This window comes from Gymnoscopelus braueri, assembly GCF_963280865.1.
Source record: "Gymnoscopelus braueri genome assembly, chromosome: 24".
NCBI classification, from domain to species: Eukaryota; Metazoa; Chordata; class Actinopteri; order Myctophiformes; family Myctophidae; genus Gymnoscopelus; species Gymnoscopelus braueri.
Window position 1 is genome coordinate 19,090,109 of NC_137626.1, and position 22,576 is coordinate 19,112,684.

Genomic DNA, 22,576 nt, shown 5'->3' on the forward strand with positions numbered 1-22,576 from the left:
CGACCAGTCTAGATTCTGTTGAGCTAGATTAAATTGAGTATAATGGAGTTCGCTTCGGGTTTGTGTGATATGTTTTAATATTGATTAGGCCGATATATGATGGATGACCACTTTGGAGGCACGCTCATTGGGTTCAAAATGATGCTGGATTTGTGAACGTCTCTCCATTCAAAACCCGTGAAATAACAGCGGGGGCATCGAGCATCAGGGCAAATGCACTGGATCACAGAAGCACTGGGCTGGGCCACTCAGCGCTCCAGGGACCGTGCAGATCCAGGCTGTCAACTGAGACCCCTGGACCTAATTCATTACAGTCACTACAGAGCCAGTTGGGCAGAATATAAAACCATTACCAAAGCAATATTTACATTGACGTAAAGATAAATGTCCCCCTCCCAAAAGGAAAAAAGAAAACCTGTAGTGTTCAGTACCTGCATTACCGTGACATATTGATGCTATAGATAGCTGCATGGTTTTATGTCCGGTGCAGTAAGAGATGTCTTATTCAGAGCAGCAGTCTGTGGTGCTCTTGTTGGACCTCATTTGTTCTCCTGCAGTGGATCTGTGTGTAGCTGAGTGACACGACAACCTCTGCAAGCCGGAGATAAAGCTCATAATGGAGACATGTACCGAACAAGCACGACACTGATAACATAGGGGATATATCCACCAACACCAACAGAGACAGAGCTATTATGTTTTGTTTTGTTACCTGTATTTAGGCTTACGGTGGAATTTGGTTGTTTGGTGAAACATTCAATGACTGCAACAAGCCAAATGTCTGTCTCTTTCTTTCTCTCTTTCTTTCTCATTATATAAAAGCATTTGCTGTACCTTCATGGGAATTTGATACTGCAGCATTTGATTCTGTGCCTTATGCGTAACAGCACATATTCTCTGATGCTTTATTATGTATCAAAGTTGTTCCAGTTTCTTCTGTTTTATTAATAGCTTTACCCAATATACAATGAGGGTATTCAAAGAGATTACATAATGCAAGGGGATCAAGGCTGTCATAATGTGAACTGTGAACGCTGCACCTTCAGAGTTGTCAAAAGATCAGAGCGTATCTATGACTTCTCTGAAGACAGTCCTCGACTTGTACAGCATGGCTGCGTGCACATGTGACAAATGAAAAGTGTGTGTGTGTGTGTGTGTGTGTGTGTGTGTGTGTGTGTGTGTGTGTGTGTGTGTGTGTGTGTGTGTGTGTGTGTGTGTGTGTGTGTGTGTGTGTGTGTGTGTTTGGGAGAGAGAGTGACATAGGGTGTGATGCTCAACACAGGGTTCATAAATAATCACACTTCACTGTCCTCAATGATTCATGGAATGTTTTCTCAAGCGTGATGTCTTCTGAAAAGTCCGAATAAAAAGAGACTTAAGTGCACAAAGTCAGGCCGATTGGGGGGGATTATTGATGGGAGGCGTGAGAAGCTGATAAAGATAACATAGCTGAACATAAGCCCCGTGGCATAATCCAAAACCTGGATAAAAACCTGATAGAGGCATCGGTCCATGAGTTGTGTTTTATTTTGTCATTTACACAGATTTTGTTCCTTTAGTTCATTTTCTTAATTCCCCCCTGCATTTTTCCTTTGCTGTATTATCCCCTCTGTCACTTTACATTTACATGATTTATAGGCCACACTCAACTTCACAGACTCAACCTTTAAAGGGAGTATGAATGATCATTATGCTTATAGAAATGACAATATCCTGGTCAGTGATGGACTTTCTTACAGAAAGTGGTGTTTGTTCTACAAGGCAATGTCAATGTATTGGCTGTCTCCCAGGGTCATGAAGGATGTCTCTATGCAAGACACAATACATAAATCATGATAAAAAGAAAAAGCGCATTTTTTCACAGCCATCAATGAGATGATCATGCAGTGTACGAACCATAATATTGCCCTCAGTAATGCAATGTCACGCCTGTGACCCTATCCATCATTATACTTGTCTCTCATTTCAGCCTATGTGAGATATGCGTAAGTGTCTTTATACTGTACTAGGCTGAATAAAGCCTAAAGTAGTAGCTACTAGCTCCCCTACCTGACTGAAGAGAAATCTATCAAAATGCGCACGCACGCAGGCACGCACAGGCACACGCACACACACACAGGTTTTACTGTATTGTACGGTGCACACACTGCTGAGTGTGCAGCTATTTTTTATGTTGTGTGCTTTCTTCTGCATACCTACTTTTGCAACCAACATTAGTTGGATTGACAGACTTACAAATTATATCTGTAATTTGGGAATATACAATATGTATAATACATTATGTATTATGCAAAACATAGATTTGGCATACAGTATAATTTTGTATATGTACAAAACATATTATGCTTACATAATTATGTTATTTGAAGTGGGCAGTAATTATCCATTGCACATTTTCTGATGAAATCTGTGTTGTCTTGTGAAATGATTCACTCTTCACTCTGTTGTTTGGAGATTGGCTATTAGATACCATGGCGACAGTCACTCCATAAATTACAAGCCATCAACCAGTTATTTATTTTCCCCACAGTTTTGACCCCTTGAAGCTGATGAGAAGGCAAATGTCACTAAATGCCAGGATAGCCTCATTGTCCCAAAAACCAAATGTTAGCTCGTCCGACCCACACACACACACACACACACACACACACACACACACACACACACACACACACACACACACACACACACACACACACACACACACACACACACACACACACACACACACACACACACACACACACACACACACACACACACACACACACACACACACACACACACACGTACGTTCCTGGGATTGAGCTCACTTTATCCTCGGCGACGGGGATGTAAGTGCGATCGCCATAATGCTTATGGCAGCCTCCATGGAGAGGGCCAGAGCTAAGTGGTATCAAAGAAAGAAGGAAAACTAGCTAAGTGTTCCATATCCTTCTCGTCCGAGCCACCAAGCTTTCTGAAAGCAAGAAACAAACAAAGTTCCACTGTACTATAACCGTTGGAGGCCTTGTTTACTTTTAGCTCTGCTAGTGGTGGGACCACATATCTCATAAACTTTTTAAAAAACTCGATTGCTATGGAATTGCTAACCCATTAAAACCGGGAAATCCAAGCTAACAGCGCGTCACTTTGTGCCACGCTGCAAGCTTGTACATCAGCTATTTTTGAATATTTTTGAAAAATCTTGAAAGTGTTCCAAAGAAATTGAATAGTTTTCCGCCGCGCCGCCAAATGATGCATTTGGCGTGTCCTTTGACGTGAAAAAGTTTGAGAACTACTGATTTAGAAGGCATTTGTAGACCTCAGGTCTTAATGGGTTAATGTGCACCTTCATGCTCTGCAGAGGATAAATCCTACTGGTGACCCCTTTCCTCTAGCATCACTTTCATTTGAACACAAGATCTAAACTTTATGGGCAGATTGCTATGACTTTTACTGTGCACCTTCAGGCTTCCTGGAGGAAAACCCTAACCATTTGAGTGAGCCCATGACATTGCCTCTAGCGCGCTACTCTCAGGCTAAAATGTCAATGTTGCACACAAGATAGGCAATATCTCAATCTAACAGGCTGATTTCAGGAAGAACCGTATTGATGTTGGTGACGACATGGCCTTTCGGTCGGTCGGTCGGTGTTTAGAGAGAGATAGAGAGACCGATCGACCGACGGACCGACGGACGGTCGGTCGCGCTCTCTCTCTCTATCTCCCTCTCTCTATACACCTGTATACTCCTGTATACTCCTAATTCTACATAGTTGTTACTTTTCTAATCCCACTAGTGAGAGTGTGGGCCTCTAAGGATGGTGAGGTCAAACCACTTGGGTCTGGTTAGGTAGCCTCTTTTAGATTAGTCTCGTTAAATATGTTGCTGGCTGGCTCCACTGTAAACTGAAATGAAACCGTGAGAATGAATTACAAGTTAATCAATATGACAAGCAAAGTCTGCATAAATAAAGATAACTACAAAATGATTCATGCCACAAAGATTAGTGATGGAGGTGATGCATCCTTCAGCTCTCAAGCAGGTATACAGCCAGAAATACAGATAAATAATTGAATAAGAGAAAGGGGAACAGGTGCCACACTCACTCAGTATAGAAGAGTAATATAACCTATACTGTATTTTAATTATTGCAAAGTTAAAAACTGACATTTCAGCTTGTTCAATGGCCTTCCTCACTGTAAGCAATCTTGATGGAGCTCAGACACCAGTTGATCTCAGCCAGACTGAAGGACAGGGATGTAGATTATGTTTTTGCCCCTGTCTGTGTGTGTTTTGCCCCCTGTCTGTGTGTGTGTGTCACAAAACCCTGGATCTACCAGTGACAAACCTTGTGTGCGCACTGCAAGTAAACCAAGGAAGACACTCAAGCCCAAATTTTCCAAACCAGCCTCATGTTGGCGCTCTGTCCTGTTTACAAAGCAACCTAAAGTCTCTGATTTAAAGCATTCATTATCTACGTTGTAATGGCTTTAAATTGTGTGTCCTTCTGCCTCACTCATTGTCCAGAAGTTATGTTCTTTAAGGCCCCCAAAAAGCATCATATTCATGCGCTCATTCACTATTGTGAAAGTGCAGTCGTATACAGCAATATAAAGGCAAAAAAAAAGCAAACTACCGTGTCCATTACAGTCAGTGCAATTCCAGCACTATGCAGGAAAGCAACAATACAAGGTTACAGTGTCTCACCGTATCCCGTCCTAAAACAAATAAAGTGTCCATTACAGTCAGTGCAATGCCAATCAGAAAAAAGTGTCTATTTCAATCAGTGCAATGTGAAAGAAAGTGACAGTAGCGGGAAAAAAGTACAATAGCCATACCCTAAAAGTGTCATTTAGACATCAGAGTCCTTGATACATCCAATATTCCAAGTTATGTTACAGTCGACCTGGCAGAGCGACCATTGTGTGTCTCGTAAATCCTCAAAGCAACAGGCACGAAGGACCAAGTCTCATGCAGTTCCACCCCGGGGAGGTCAATCTGTTATTTCCTCTCTTGCTCATGCAGGTGCCCCACTATAGCTAGGTGGAGGGAGTGGGAGGGGTTCTCAATGATGGCATCCAGCTTCCTCTATATGCACCTTAGATAGTGAGGTCCCCACGACGGAGCATGCCTTCCTCACCAGCCTGTTTAGGTTGTCCCCCAGCACATGTTATGGCAACACTTGCCATAACAGACTGGTAGAACATCTGTAGCATCCTGTTGCACACGCCAAAAGATCTGAGCCTTCTCAGGAAGAACAGCCTGCTCCTCCCCTTGCTGCAGAGTGCCTCAGAGTTGTCAGACCAGTTCAACGAGCTGTTCAATGTATTATAATCACATTTATAATGCATTATAATGCACTTATAAAGCTTCATAACACTCGTCATAAATGTGTATAGTTATGCATAACAGCTTATGACAAACACAACAAGTGTTGTTATGAGTTGTCATACATGATTATAAACATTTAACAAGTGTTATAATGCCTTATAAGCGCATTATAATGCATTATGAATGCATTATGAATGCGATTGTAATGCATTATAGACCCAACCTTTAAGTCAAGTGTTTCCGAATACTGTATAAGGCCTGGCACAGGCAGGCTCCTGCAAACATTAAATACTTATTGAATCCATACAGTAACAAGAACCCCCAATGGACCCCTGGCACTGGTAATCCACACCCCCTAGAGTGTTGTTGTGGGGAGCTTACCGGGTCTTTGACAGTAGACCACCATCCCTGGTGTACGTGAGCGATGGCGGCTCTAATTTATCAGGGACAACACCTCTGGGAGGTGTTCTGATGGATGGGAGAGTAGTTAAGCTGCATTCATTAGCACCCACCCGGGGTATTTTATAGTGACTGAAAAGGGAGTTTGCTTATTAAGTGAAAAGGGAGGGAGGTTCGCTGTGTTTGTCTGTTGTTGTTTGTTTAGTTGTTTTTTGTTCTATTGGTTGGTGCACTAACTTAGACTTCTGTTTATGACGCACAAAAATGCATCCAACCACAGAGAGACATCACCTGAAGCTGTGTTTGAAGGCAGGGAGGGGCCATCCCACATTTAAATAGAGTTATACAATATAAAAAGCAGTCTACAGGCATTGTTTTGTGCTCTGGAACAGTGGAGGGGAAGTCCTATTATACATTCCACACCGCCCCTGTAGTATGGAAAGTGAGATGCCTTTACCCCCTCCTTTGTTAATATTGGCTACCGAAACAGTCATGATTATGTTGAATGCCTTGAATTATGTGGATATAAGCGCCATGGCCCAGAAGTGTGAGCGAACCACAAGATGAATTGGCTCTGTGTGGAGACATGTTCAATGATTGCCCAAAGGTTTTATTGAGTGAAATGTTTTGGCCTATGATATATGAATCATAAATATGTATTGAACCCCATTTGATGAATTGGTTAACCGCTGTGAGGCGCGAGAACCGGTGAACCAAACATGTGGATGAGATTATCTGGGAGGCTCAACACATCCAGAGGAAAAACAAAACCGAGTAGCAGTGAATCATTTATCACACACACTGCATTTCAAAACAAAGTGAAATGGGTTAGTGCAGATGTTTTATTTTCTTCTTTTTAAGTGCGGAAAAACACATCGGAGTGAAGCGAACAGACCAAAAGAAAACTGTAGAAAACATGATGGTCAGACGAGGATTGTGTTTGCCCTGGGATTGTGCTGGGTTTGTGTTGTTTTTGGTTGACTGTTCAAGCTCCTGACAGACTCAAATCAAATATATGACTGGGGGAAATCGTGGTTGGGGTCCAAGTGAACGAGGGCCAGACGAATGGGCCAGTGCTGCAACACAAGAGAGATTTCAGTTCTTTTCATCCATTTAACTCTCTGGGAAAATGTGAAGCAAGAGCTGAGCTCAAAGTGAAAATCACTGAGAAGTACAGTTGCCAAGTCAACTCAAAGAAAGGCCGAACAGTATATTGCATCTGACCTGGATGAGATAGTGCTTCAACCTAGATACAGTAGAGCTTAAACCTATGCAGACAATTTTTGAAGTATCCATAACAACTCCACTTCTTCTTCCGTCAAGACAAAAGTATCTGTTTTGGAACTTGTTTTATTGTTTGTTCGCAGTCGCGCTGTGTTTAACACATTAAGACCGGGAACGCATCTGTGTCACTTTAGATTTCTTTGGCTATTCAAAAACAGCAGATATACAAGCTCATAGTGAGGCACCAAGTGCCGCAGTATGAGCTTGTATATCTGCTATTTTTTTTTAATCGTGAACATTTGTGCAACTATTTGAATATATATAGATTTTAAAGTGCACATTTGTAACTAAAATCTTTGCTTCTGGGAGTCCCTGGAACTAAATATTTTGATATGGGGGTCGGCCGCCAAATATATATCATTTTGGGGGTCCTTGACGTGAAAAAGGTTTGAGAACATACGTTTTTCAGAAACCTGTTAGGATTTAGAAGACATTTGTAGAGGTTTCCGGATTGAATGGGTTAAAGAAGTAGAAGGAAGTATTTGCACGCAGACGCGTGGTCTATATGCTGTGTTCCGTGGCAGTGTCACACTACAGCCTTTTAAATCACGTGTGTGTCTCCATGTGCAAACGAAACAGCACTTTGACGTTTTCTGCAGGGATAGTTTCTGTGTAAACATGTAGTAGGAAGCACAACACGGAGCGGAGTGCTTATGACCCTGAGTGGGTATCTGCATAACATATAGTTTATGTCTATCAACAGTGAACATGAGTATACTGTATGCCCAGTCTCAAGATCAACAATTAATGTATGAATCTCACAATCTGCCATGTTTCAGTAGTGCATATCCTGGTAGTTATGTGCAAGTGATAATGCCCTAACTTCCCTCAGCAAAAAAATAAAAATAAAAAATAAGTCGTTTGAGCACTTTGAGCAAGGTGATTAGTCCATAATAGTTCCATTGGAGATGATGCTCAGAGGCTGATAGTAAAACAATGCTGTGGTAATTATCCACGGTGCTCATGAAGTGAAATGTATCATTTTGTCACCCAGCCTCCACATTCAAACTATTCCCTGAGGCTATTGCTCCGAGAAATGATGATTTTGCGAAGAGGAATGCATCAGCAAAAAAAGAAAAAACAGAAGAAAAAAAAAATCCTCATGATCTTAAAGGGATAGTTCACCCCCAAAATTACTTTTTTTCTATTGATTAGTCACCCCACGGAGACTTGAATTCATGGATATTTTTTGTTCTTTGTCGCATTCCTAAGCCAATAATTTGATGACCGGCAGTGGTTCCGGTAGGAGAGACAAAGACTCTCCTTTGTATCTCCTACCGGAATCGTTGCCTACCGGTCCGCTGGTCATCAAATTATTGGCTTAGGAATGCGACAAAAAACAAACAATATCCATGAATTCAAGTCTCCATCGGGTGACTAATCGATAGGGGGAAAACACATTTTTGGGTGAACTATCTATCTATGAACTATGAACTATGCTTTAATTTAGTTCAAGGTGGAAAACTATTTTAATATTTAAGAGTGAGACATTTACTTTGCCAGCAGTCGAGTGTAGGCGTAGGACCGCTTTGGCTCGACATAATTAGCTCACCTCTGCAGTTCCTGGTTAGAGAGGGAGTTAGTCTGCACACTGCACAACCACAGTGCCTCTGCAATTAGCCGTGGGGCATTGCAGCATAATGGTTAAACATGAGTGCTAGCTGGATGACGACTCTCGGCTCCTTACCATCGCTCCCTCTTTCAAAGCCTTGCAATCTTTTAGAATCCATTCACTCGCGGCAGAGAACTGTAGGGGTAGGGGCCACAGAGAGCGGAGCCCAGAAAACAAACAACCGTAGAAAACAAAGACGTTATAGATGAGTTATAGATTGAGCAATCATGGGGTTTAACAATGGCGCACACTTTAAAAGACCTTGTAACATCTCCATATAGCTGCACAACCTTTCATTCTGACTTCCAGTGGTGTAAAGTAACTAAGTACATTTACTCAAGTACTGTACTTAAGTACAATTTTGAGGATTTTTTTTTTACTTTACTGGAGTATTTCAAATTTTCTGTCCTTTCACTTCTACTCAACTGCATCTCAGAGGAAAATATTGTACTTTTACTCCACTAAATTATTTGAAAGCTTCTGCTTTAGTTACTAGTTACTTTGTAGATTTGGATTATTATTACAAAACATACAGTAAACACTTCAGCCCTGCTATATACTTCTGCTATTTGAAAATAGCCAATCTACAAGCTCACAATGCGTCACAGAGCTTGTAGATATGCTATTTTCTAATGATTTTTATACATTTGAAAACATGTGAAATGGGACATTCTGCACAATGAGTACTTTCTACTTTTGGTACTTTAAGTACATTTTGATACCAATACTTTTGTACTTTTACTCCAGTAAATTTTGAATTCCGGACTTTTACTTGTAACAGAGTATTTTTTACATTGCAATATTGATGCGTTTACTTAAGTGAAAAATGTGAGTACTTTTTCCACCACAGGGAAAAAGAGGGCAGGAGGAAAGGACAGATTTCTTAGGTCTTAATAAGGTCTGTTGACATGGGTTAAAAGTAAACTGCTATGTGGGGGGCCGAGGCCTCCATTACGATAATGATGAGGGGGCAGAGGAGCTCCGAATGTCAGTGAGGGAGTGTGTGCACTTTTTTACTCCAGCGCTTCATTAAAAGGAAATTCACTGGGCATAGCCAAGAAGACCACCGCTGTCAGGGGGCTGTGGGGGAAGGAGGGGGTCTGCAGTGTGAAGAGATGACTCAGTGCATGTGCATGAATCATGTGTGTGTGAATGTACAGTACTGTGTGTGGATGGTGCACACACTTGCAAGCTTAGGTGTTAAAGAGTGTGACACAGTGTGTGTGTGTGTCTGTGTGTGTGAGTGTGCGCACACGTGTGCGTGCACGTGTGTGTGTGTGTGTGTGTGTGTGTGTGTGCATCCGTGTGTGTGTGTGTGTGTGCTTGTGTGTGCACGTGCGTGTCAAGTGTATAGGATGAAGAAGTGCTTAGCATGCAGTGTCCTCTCGCTCTCCTCACTTCACCGGTCAAAGATGAAACACATCTGTTCTTCTAATGAGTGCTGATGGGCTCGAGACATTGCTTATTAAACGCTTTGAGCGGCTGTGGGATTTGCATGGATGGACCACTGGTCAAGTGGAAGCCATGCTTTCAAGAAATAAGGTCGATACCCCACCTCCATTGTGTAATTCAAATATTGATGGCCTATCACAGCCGTCACACTCTGCAGGCTGGCCATTTAAACACGCAGTGAGCATACCATAGATTCTTAAGACTTTGGCTCTTATGCGTTCCTGTCCAGCACAGATGTGACCTTGATGGAAAGCCATCTTTGCCCACATCACTAATTGCTGGACTGGGGTGTCACGTGTGCGTCAAAACGTTTATTACTAGAACAGGGGAACATGAGGAGCACAAGAGAATACAGAGAGCTGGAAGCATGAGGGATTGATTGAATACTTTATTAGCAGTTTGCAAATAAAGCAGGGTCTGCTAAGAGGATTTTAAACCCAAGAAAGCCTATGTCTTGTTTCAATTGGGGTCCTTTGTACTCAATTCATCGAAACATTTAATGACAGACAGATATACAATACTATACAAAACATCATATGAACAGTTAATATAAAAGAAAAATATGTACAGTAAACTGTTGGGGGGGGTAGACTTTTTACAGGGGCCTTGATCAGAATGTTGGTGACTTTCAAGGTTGACGTTCCTTATTGACAAGTAAATACACCCTACTGTGCATAAAGCTAGTGTTGCACTAGTCTGTACAGGTTGGGGGAATTTCAGGGAGAGTTTTTCTGCTGCTGCCTTGTTTATAAATATACTAGAGGCTTCCACAATTACACAAAGGAGCAGATTGTGGATGTCGAGAAGAAGTCAGGCCATGTGGGAGAATCACAGGTCAGCAGAGAAGTGGCCTGGCTCAGACAGGACAGAAAATCATCCTTGTTTTTGACATTTTGTTTAGCCCCTGGGAGTTGGATGTTCTACCCTCTGCATCTGGGCTTTATCCAGATTCATATTACCCGTAGTTTTCAGAATCTGTGAACATTGCTGTGTTTGGCCCTTGTAAAGGATATTCGCCATTTTACGAAATACTTCCCTTTTATTTTGTACTCGGATGATCACCAACACTGGTGACCGAATATCACAGTTGACACAGATGGCATGCAAATTGCTCACGTTCGGGCAGAGTAAATAACAAGAGTAGCTGTGATATATTAACCCATATTTAATGTGATAATCGTATAATGTTGTTTCCCCCTGGTGCTTCCATACTACAGACCTCTCTTCTGAACAGAATATTCCACTATATCAACATGATAAAAAAGCAAAAATAAGAAAAAGATGTACAGTGTTTCCCCTTCATGCATTTAACAGTGGCGGCACGGCACGTCTTGTTCTTGACCGCCACAGCTTGATTTTTATGGGGAAAAAATGAAAAAAGACATGCAACGTGTTGTGAGCTTGTAGGTGCCTGACACTGTCGTGCGACAAAGTTTGAATTGGGCCGTTTTCTCATGCTCTGTGAAACGGCTCCCCCTAGGGTAACAGTTTTCTATGGGTCACAAAGGTTTCAGTAACGTAGCCTGAACATCGCCTGGAATGTGTTTTGTTTAGTTTTTACATCTACTGTATGTTTGTACAGCTTTTCTAAGATGATTTCAACACAGATGTTGTTACTCATCTACGGTGAGTAACTTAAAGGACGACTTCACCGATTTTCAACCTATCTTCATATAATTGGTCCTCACTAATACTCATGATAAAATGGTACATTTTTTTTCTACTTGGTCTGTGTCGCATAGGAGGGCTGTGGACAGTCCAGAAACCTGTCTACCAGTGACATCATCGGGGTTTTTTTCAACAAGATTTCAAATTTAGATTTGTATTAACACGAGAACAATGGCTTCTTTTATTGCATTGCAACTTTCCAGGAATAGAAAGCCTGCAGTTTCTATTTGCTTGGATTCCCCATTGATGATGTCACTGGTAGACGGGACTCTGAACTGTCCACAGCTCTCCTCTGAGACACAGACCGAGTAGATTTTTTTTTTACCATTTTATCATGAGTATTAGTGAGGACCAATTATATGAACATAGGTTGAAAATCGCTGAAGTCGTCCTTTAAGTTGAAGCTTGTATTTGCAAAACGGCGTATCAATTCATATTCCCGGTCAAATCAATAACTTTGCGCTTGCCTGTACATCATCTCAGTATATTAAATCAAGTTGCAACAGATGTATTTGTTAAGAGCTCGCGCAGTCGCGCTATCCACAAGCTAGAGAAAAAGAAAAAAAAACTGGAAACACTGATGTATAATCTAAACACAAACACTGTTGGTGTCATTAAGGATTACACAAGACTAGACTAAGCATCTACCTATAAATTCTCCATCTCCATGATATGTCACACTCTGACATTGTGATATCACAAGATCACGGAGGTTACCATATGGTAGGGGTGTGTGTGGATATCGGTTAACCTACTTAGGGGGGCTGCCTCTACTAAAAGTTTGCAAAATATTATTCTGTATTCTATTAAATAATAGAGAATTTAAATAGCAAAGAATAACATGGTACTGTATATGTTACAACTCATCTCATTGATGGCTGGGTTACTACTACTATCTAGCCAGCTCTTTATGGAAGACTTGATTGTTTTTGGGTCCATAATTACCTACGCCAAGGAGTTTCTGTTTTCACCCCTATCTGTCCATCTGTGTGTCCACCTCAGTTTGTCTGTCTGTTAGCAGGATACCCTAGAGCAGTTATGCATTTACACAAAACGTGGTCGGAGAGGTTGGTCTTGGGACAAGGAAGAACAGCTTACATGTTTTACAGCGATTGGCCAAAAGGGGTAAAGGGGAAGTGGGTGTGGCCAGTCACAAAACTCCACGTAACTTATGAACAGATTAATTGTAACACAATAGCAAGGTCTATCATGGGCACAGGAAGAACTGATTAACTACTCACACCATTTCATTGTAAACCTCCATAGGCCACAGAGTGCCGGTGCCCCATGTGCAAGCTAATGCATCATAAAGATTGATTGGTCAATTTTAAGGTCTGTGCTCTTGTGAGCAAATTTTCTAGTTCATAAATATTAAAAAGGTTCTATCACCAAATCAAGCAACAAGTTAAATGTGTGGTGCTCATTATGTCTGAATCATCACATTACTTCACGAATGTGTACTTTTTATATGGACTGGCGCATTCCATCTGAGAAAGTGTTGCAACATTTACCATTTCCAATGATGCCCCACCATAACATTTACAAGGCTGCAAATGTCTACCGGAGAAATGAGAATAAATTCCGACTGAAGAAAGCTTTCGAGGCAGCAATGTGGGCATGAGCTGCAAGGTGACTATAGATTTGAAATTCAATCGACCTTGATTCCTTTTCCTATGTTGAAGTGACAAGTTTCCTGAGAGGTAATGAGGTGTCACACTGCATTCCTCCCAGTAATGTGAACAACAGGTTCATCACCGCTATACAGAGGTGTTCCCAGGGGCCTACACGACAACCACTAATGACCTAAAAGAACTCTCTGATCTCTCTCTCAATTCCTCTGTGGAAGAGGTTTACCAATGTCTAACATGCCTGCAATGTCTTCAGGCACTTTATATTTTTAGTTTTGCTTGCGTTATCCCTGCACACTTACTCTTTTATGAGCACCTTCCCCCCTTCCCAAACATTACATCATTGACTGCTATTTTTTTCCCAGAGGAGTCGTTTTTTATTCTACCGTTCCAGTTTTCCTTTGCAAGGTGAGATGCCGCTGGGGTGATAGCCATCTTTCTGTACGACTGGCAGAGGGCAGACCCCCAAAGTCCTCCTGCCTCGGCTGTGCCCGCACCCCCTAACCCGAAAAAAAGAATGTTATCGATTTGAACGTTTTCTTGGTTAATTAAACTTCCCTCCCTGGCAGAGCTGGGGGGGATAGTGGAGATGCAATGTCATAAAGGTCTGGGGACAAGCGCACGCACACGCACACGCACACGCACACACACACACACACACACACACACACTTTGGATTTACCCTTGCACGACCACAGAGCTGGCTCAGACCACAACACTGTGGAGCCCCATGCACTGTTCCTAATGAAACATTCCAGCATTTGAAAATGCCATTAAGTTTTTGCTTAGATAATAGCAAGTATTACCACTGACTCTTGGGGCAGCTGTATCCGACAGAGCTGAAAGGAGAGTGGGTGGTCATAAATGCCAAAGGTCTACTAAATATGTATTTTATTCATTTATATATTTATTCATTTTAATATGAAGTATGCCAAACTATACCAAATTACATTCTATCCCTTTAGCATTTGGCACCAGTTTAAGTATTTGTAATGCTCAAACGACCTGTCAATTAAAGCACTGAAATTGCCATATGAATCTGCAGTACATGGTGGAGATAAGCCCTTGCGCTATGTTGTTCTGATTGCACAGGGAGCTGCAAGCACAATAACTTAATTAGAGAAATGATTGCTTGTCAAAACGGAACACAGGGTAAAGCCAAAAAGCACGGGGACAACATCAGGCAATCAGCCGTTTACCGAACCTTGGGATATGTTTCCCAGAGAGAAAGGGTGGGAATGCAGTGATGTTTCCAAGTTCATCACTTGAATCATTTATGGTTGCACTTTGCTGGACATGGATTTGGGTCAATATTTAATGTGACTTATTTGCCCTGTGTAATCGTTTGGCTGACCTCTGACATCGGGTGCACTCAACGCGAGACCTTGCAGAGTGGAGAAATGGCATTCGCTCCCCCAAAACTGAGAACCTGGCATTGCAGATGGGAAGTCTTTGTCTTTTAATAGTGGAGATGTAACATTCAATGTAATTCATGTGGATTGTTGTCAGATACAATATTTTGCTGCTAGCAGTCTGTGCATTTGATAGTCACTATACAGTAGGAAATGGGGGGGGGGATACTTTGATTTGATTCACTGTTTGTGCGAGATTACAATAATGCATGATTGTGTCCCTGTGCAGAAATTGATTTACAGTATTGCCAATGTACAATTTAGTCTGCACTCTGCAGAGATGAATGCCTACTCCACAAGGAATACCTGAGATTACTTTAAAATTGCTTGTTAGCATTGGCTTGTAATAACAGTTATGTATCGAACAAGTTCCACTAAGCAAGTTGATGAGCTATGCAGGTATGGATAGGGTACTGTATTGGATCTGCTTGAATGAGAAGCATTTGTATGCCATTATTGAAGGAGTTGTAAATGCCAATACAGACACACAGAGGGAGAAAAACTAATAAATAAAACAGATACAAATTGGAAACATCAAAATACTCATAAACTTGCTTAACATTCCAATGTTATGCATCCATGCATCTATGAGCAGACTAAATCAAGCTGACCGCAGGTTCATGGATTCAATTATCTATCTTTGCCAAAGCAGCTATAGTGTTTTCAAGTAGGTACAAAGTGAGACAAAGATGGTTTAGGCTGCGTTATTTTATGTCCTATTCAATTTCTCATATTTATTTACAGGTGCATTGTGTCTATGTTGTCCTGGGACCAAATGCTCTACAATTACAGACCTGTACGAGCAGGTCTACGGGACCAGAGCTATCTCGATGGCTCTCATACTGTAGGTCAAAAAGATTGAAGCAGATTGCGGATAATGAGGGAGAAATTGGGCATACACTTGGGCAACACTTTTTGTAAGTATTGCCATTTCAAGTTTGTGTCAGTCAAAGAAACAAAGAATATTGTTGTTCATTGTAAACTTTCAGCGGGCAGCAAATCCCTTTCAATTGTGAATAATTCAGCATCTAATTAGTTGAAGCACCTACAACAGCAAGTTTGAGATGCTGCAATGCGTGCAGTTCTGTTTGGTAAATTTTCTTTATTCCTCCTGTAAAGATAATTATTGTTCCAATATGTGGAATTAGCAGATAAACAGTTTAAAAGATAGGAGAGCTTTATGTATTTCTTCTTTTATTTATTTTAACGTGTGCGTGTTTCCAGTTAATGACTTAATTTGTAGACCACCGTTGTCCAAACATATTTGCTTAACACATTGAGTGCCATAAACGGTCCGGACCGTTTTTGAGAAGCTGTGCGTTATGTGCCAAAAACGGTCCGGACCGTTCTTGGCCCATTTTTTAAAATATATATTCCCACGTGGGGCGCTCTAACGAAACTTTGGGATCATCCAAGGAGTCTCTAAGAAGGAGAGGCCGGATGTGGATCCATGTCAAAAATGCTTCCGGTCGGCCGCTCCAATGTTAACTCCTTGACTAAAAGCTTAATATCTCCATTTCTTTTTAACGTGGTGGAAGTGAGCCGTTTTCGATCGGCGATCACTCTGCAATGGAGGATCGCGTTAGAAATATTATTGTTCCAGGCGTTAGTCGGGACCCTCCACCGTCTCGCACGCACGCTTTGTTTACATGCACTTCCGCGTCGGGGCTTCTACAGCACGAAACATATCAACGTAAGTGGATGGAAGATATGCTGGCACTGAACGTACCCTATTTTAATAAACCTCTGGCACACGATGTGTTAATAAGTCATGCATGTTTGAATTCCATTTGTGTATCTTTTCATCAGGGACTATTTTCAGCTAGACTTTTCTTTTCATTCCACATTTTAATATGCAGTAAAATTCAACAGCAAGATACTTTGAAAGAATAACCGCACAGTTAAAGTATATGGAAGGTGTTGAAGGTGTTGGAACTCAAGCAAGTTTCAAGTGTCTGCAAGTTCATTTTCATGCTGCACTGAATGCAAATGTCAACAATTCATATTCAACCTTCAGCATAAAGTTTACACGGATAAAATAGCCATAACAAGGTCATAATCACCTTACAATTATCCTCTACCATTAAAGCAGTCACACTGTCACACGGTTTCGATAAAAATAAACTGTGTTTAAGGATCATTGTTCATGCATTGCAGGAAAGGAAAGTGGTGAAAATGAGGGGGGAAAAAATCCTTGGAAGTTAGAGATAAAATACTGCAAATGCGTAGGAGAATGAAGTAAGATAATATGCAAGCAGTTGGGTATCCCAGTGATCACTGTTGGACTGATAATAAGGGGTGGAAGCTGCATAAGACCATCCAGGCATGGCCTAGAAAATAATGTCCCTCAAAACTCCTCAAGCAAGGAGACTTATGAGGGAATCACTTTGAAGGTTCTACAGAGTTCACTGGCTGAGAGAGGAGTAAAGGTGCACCGGTCAACCACATCAAGAGCTCTGCATATAAAACTGGTCTGTTGGGACGGCAGCAAGAAAGAAGCCATTATTCAAAAAGTACCATTTAAAAGCACATTGGCTAGAAAGCATGAGCGTGACCCTGGCTATAATGTGGAAAAGATTTGGTGGTCAGATGAGACCAAGATAATTCAATGCACCACAGTATAGTATGTGGAGAAATCCTGACACCCTTTCCCTTTCCTCAAGAAACACCTTCCCTACAGAGAAGTGCCAGTGGTGGCAGCATTGTACTGTGGGAATGCTTTTCAGCAGCACTGGGCATCTAATTAAAAGTGAAGTAAGAATGGATTTATTTATTTTTATTAGATGCAATTATAAACAATAGCCAAGTAAGATAATGTATCCATTGGCCAATCATACGGTTCACCGCAGCTCAACAGTCAGTGTGAGGGGTGGTCAGGAGATGTCTATGAACTCTGCATTTAAAGGCTTGAAGACCATTGTCTGTGATGAATCAACTACATGCTCTGGTAGGCTGTTCCACACCCAGTGTGGAGAGAGGTTCTGTCCAATGGGCATGGTTTTGGAGGCTGAGAGCATGTGTGGCTGTGCATAGGCGGGTGGTTTGTACAGGACTGTAGCGGCAGCAACCTGTCTTCTGTGGCTGAGGCTACAGAAGACAGCCTGCCTTTCTCGTAGTGACACCGTCTGGCCAACATTTCTAGTTGGGTGTGCTTTTAGACTCGTGTTAGTCTTGTTCAGGTACAGTATGATGTTAAATAACTGAAGTTACAACTTCTTTAAAAAATTAACTTGATTCAAGTCTGCAACAAACGGCAGACTTCTTAACTACATTGGGGTAATGGGCCAGAAAGTATGATCTAAATTTTCCTTGAAACAGCCTTCCTCTGTGTCTTTCCATGGCTTCACAAAAGCCCACTGGAGGTACTTCACTTGTACTTTTTCTGTCCTGGGCGGCAAGGTTTAACCTTCCCTAGCACTTCAGGCTGTGACACATAATTTTTCAGCAAGCATTCATAATGCTCCCGAAATTAAGCTTTCTCTCACTAATTGACAGAACATTTCTTTTTTATTTCTTTTGTCCTTTTTTTCTCACCCATAACTGCTAGAACATGTACTATTCTGTCCACCGTTCTATTTAGATTTCTTTCTTGCCTTGGTCAAACAGAGATTCATCAAGTTTAATGGCTGCATTCCTTTGTCAAACTAAAATATTTCCCTACTTGCATCATCCAACCTCACTGGGTACTGCAGACAGACAGATAAATACAGGCAAACAGGAGTGTTTGTTTTGGTGTGTCTGGAGAGTGCAAAATGAGTTGGGTTGGTCTAGTAAGATCCACCTCTAAAATGTGTAATAATTGTGTTGCTCACATATGGTATTCTGTATCCAATTTCAGCATAAGGGAAATATGAATAGGGGTGTAAAAATATACACAACTATGACCAGCACTAATGGTGTCCATGTTTGCACTTGAATATCACACAATTATGCATTCATTAAATCTTCGAGGGATATTCTGTTGGGTGTTGTTGCAGTAACAATTAAAAAGGAGGAAAAACAAAGATCTTCCCATGTGTTTGCGGACAAAGATGTCCCATGTTTACAAAATATGAATTGATTTATTTATCTAGTTTTTTAGATTTAGTTTTATATATACTATATATATATATATATATATATATATACTATATATATATATATATATATATATATAGTATACACTGTATTTCTGATGTTGTAATTAAATATTGACAACAGCAAATAGGTATGTGTGTTGTCGACACCCCCAGGCAAACAAGTTGAAGTTGTATGTGCATGGTTAAATTCAGAAATGTGTTTCAGAAACACAATTGGCCCCAAAAGTACATGTGGTGGTGGTGGGCATGGCACTGCAACACTTTGTGAACAGGCTATGTCCTTGGTAGAAGTCTGTACGCTACTGAGCACATTTTGTAGTTTGATTCAATACAAATAAACAAATAAAAATTCCAAAACAATATTGCTTAAGAATTGTGTCCCATTTGCTGGTTTAACACCCATGTGTAGTGTGAGAGTGAGAGTAAGAGAGAGAGAGAGAGAGCGAGACATGCCATGCCGAGCATGGTCACAGATGAAGAAATGAAACCATTCACTGGGAGAGCGTGTAAGCAAGCATGTGCCATTGTTTGCAGTCATGTGCATCCATCCTGAACTGTAATCACTGAGTTGACAGCTTTCACAAAGCAAAATGGATCTTATACCGGACACCATGCATATGACTGTATCTCTGCTCAGTTGGTGGTAAATGAATCGAATATGCAGGTGAAAGATGTGGCAATTTAAAATGAGACGGATGTTGAACCAATCATTTGAACTGATAGGTGCATGCCATGACTCTGTGAGGGTCATGTGCACTACATTCTCACATCTGATTGTGGGCTAGCTACAAGCAAATATTGTAATATCAATGGGCCCGATTCACTAACCTGGTCGTAAATATCAGTGTAAATAATAAATAAATACTTAATTAATAAAGTGACTAAAGGAGGGTGTATTTTCTCTAAGCAAAGACCAACGTGCAATTCACAAAGGGGTGTGTAAATCCCTGATATGTGCGGATCCCAATTGTTCCTCATTTTTGCCTGAAGGTCGTCGAGTAGTTTCTATATCCAGTTGACCAAAACACGAGACAAAATAGTAGATTGGTTTTGAAGGAGTTGTCAAATGTTACAGGTGATTAAATATACAGAGCAGATGTTTCCCAAAACCCAGTTGGGAATTCAAGTATCTTCCCACATCATAATCCAACACAACCTACACTGGTTAGCATGTAGGGCAGGCCATCCAGCTCGTTTCAATGAAGCACCTGATTATTTGACAGGCTCCAGCATTAATATAATTGTCTTCAAATGGATGCCAGTCATTGTGATGTGGCTTGAAGTGTAATCACCACAGCTCCATTTATCAAGAGACAGACATCTGTGAATCTGCCTCCACGTCTCGAGATTGCCTTTTAAATGAATGTCTTCTTTCACACACGCAGACTGAATTTCACGACAGCTAGATCAGGACACCCACATTAGCGGAGAGCGCTGACGAAAGCATGATGTTGTCAAAAGGCATACAGGACTAGAAATACTTTGTTCCCCCTTCTAATATGCATAATAATACTGTGTGTAAGTAATAAGACTGTGTGTTGTTTCACACAACATGTACAAATAAGAATCCATTGCAAAACCATGGATAAAGAGGACGTGTGCACATTGTTCTTCAATTTAAAGTCAAAAGTGTAATTGTCAAAGGTGACTCAGTGTACACTCTTCTTCTTCTTCATCTTATCGGTTTTATTTGCCTTATAGCATTGTAATTTGTGAAATATTGTACATTTTGGGCACTGTTTCCTACTTTCCTAGGCCATAGGGTTCATAGAAAGTGCATTTAGTTAGACACAAGAGATAACAAGAAGTAGATGTCAAAGTAACAATTTAATGAGTTTATATTAGCACACACAAGGAAATAAGCCCGGCAAGGTTAATAGAGGCAATATTCTGTTTTAGTGGAATCTTAAGACCTGCCATAAAGGTGTGAGCAAAAATAATTACTTTGCTCTTTGGACAGGGGCCCCATTCCAATTAAAGTAGGATAGGTTCATAAAATGCCAATTACTCTTGTTTAGGGGAAAGCAATTCATAATTTCACCGCTGTATCTTTAATTGCTTGTCATATAGGTAAGAGGCAAATGGCGGTACGCCGCGTAATTTTCATGTAAATTAACATCGTGCCTCTGGCCTGTTGTGGAGATGGCAATTAAGATGCCATTTGTTTTCCAATGGTCAAGGAAAGCGGATGAAGATGGGCTCCTGCCAATCTTAACAAAGCCAGCCCCCCCCAATAATGTAAATATACACAAGCTGGCTGTGCAGTATGTCTAGCTTTGTCAGTATTCCATAATGCATAATTATGCAGGTCCTGACACTGAAATGTCAGACGCGTCGCTCGCATCATCAAACACACCCATTGTTTACAACAGCTGTAGCCACACTGGAGGCGTCAAGTGGCTGCGTCAAAACACGTTGTCACATCTTTCAGAGCTTGGTGCTATTATGGAGCATTGACGCGCTGCACAACCATTAGTTGATTAGAATTAAGTAAATGTGGGCAAACAGTTGACTCTATGAGCAGGCAGGTGGAAACTTCAGCATGAATTGGGGGGGGGGGCAATTTGGAGAGTCCAAATTGATCGCTGGACGTGTTAACGGTGAGGTTTGCCATCGGACGGTGGAGGAGATAGTCCTTGTTCTGCTGTTTAATATTTCACAGTGCTCCGCTCTCTCTCCGACTGTGTGCATATTTGAATCTACTATATGTGAACACTATGATGATGCTCAAAGCTAATCTCAGCTTGATAAAGACAAATGGTACCGGTGGGAGATTTAAACCAAGTTGGCGAGGTTATACAAGGTGAGACGAGCGGTGCGAAATGAAGTGTTTAACTCAAAGCAGAGCGGAGTGTCATGTGACTGAACAGATGAGGATTGAGGATGGAATAGATGATACAATACAATGGAAGATAATAGAAGGGAAGGGAAGTGTGAGAAGTGAAACTTGCTAATGCATGAGGGAGACTGTGTTTGGCCTCAGCCTGAGGGCATTCACCATCTAAATGAATTTCCATCAGTTCTCATGCTACAGCATGCAAAAAGGTGTCATTATGTGGTGCACGGCTGTTGTATGTTGGATCCAAAAACCTTTAGCCAATTACCCATTAACCTTCAACATTGTTGTACTTTAGGTTGCAATTATTCACCATAGCAGCCAATCTCATCTGCATCAGCTGAAGAATTCATTACATGTGTAAACTGAGGGGAAATTAGTCCTCTGCGCAGAACTTGTACAAGGTTGACATTAGTGTGGCATCAGAGAAAGAGGGCCTGATTGTGGCAGCAAATAGGTGACCACTGAAATAAATTCCTTAAAAACGCCTTCAAGATTTGTCTACCACCCTGATGATGATCTAAAATTCATGTTCACAACATTCCCAACTAAAAACTTTTGCTCTTGCAATTAAATAGACAGAAGTCAATAAAGGCAGGGTGCTCGAAGTTATCCTTAAAAACAGTGTTTGCACATGGAAGCGCGCATACACATACTGTACACACACATTACATAAACGCATATACAAACACATTACACAGGCACAGCTTGCTCCCTTCATCTGGGACATTATGTCTCAAGGATAGTTTCAGCTCCAATTAGGTCTAATGAACTGGAAGCAAACAAACATGCACGTGTGCAAGAATGTGCACAACCGACTGTTCTCCTAAGAGGGGTTATTGATTGCAGTCCATTTAACATTTGCTCGCATTTAGGTGCCTGGTGGCTCA

At 41.2% G+C, this 22,576-nt stretch overlaps 1 long non-coding RNA gene across 1 annotated transcript in view; it reads left to right on the forward strand.

The window, feature by feature from the left end:
- Nucleotides 1-7,290: 7,290 nt before the first annotated feature.
- LOC308080867 overlaps nucleotides 7,291-22,576 on the forward strand; it is a 567,320-nt gene continuing 552,034 nt past the window's right edge. The window contains exon 1 of the long non-coding RNA XR_013932756.1: nucleotides 7,291-7,385. This is a non-coding gene — a long non-coding RNA (uncharacterized lncRNA). The remainder of the gene's footprint in view (nucleotides 7,386-22,576) is intronic.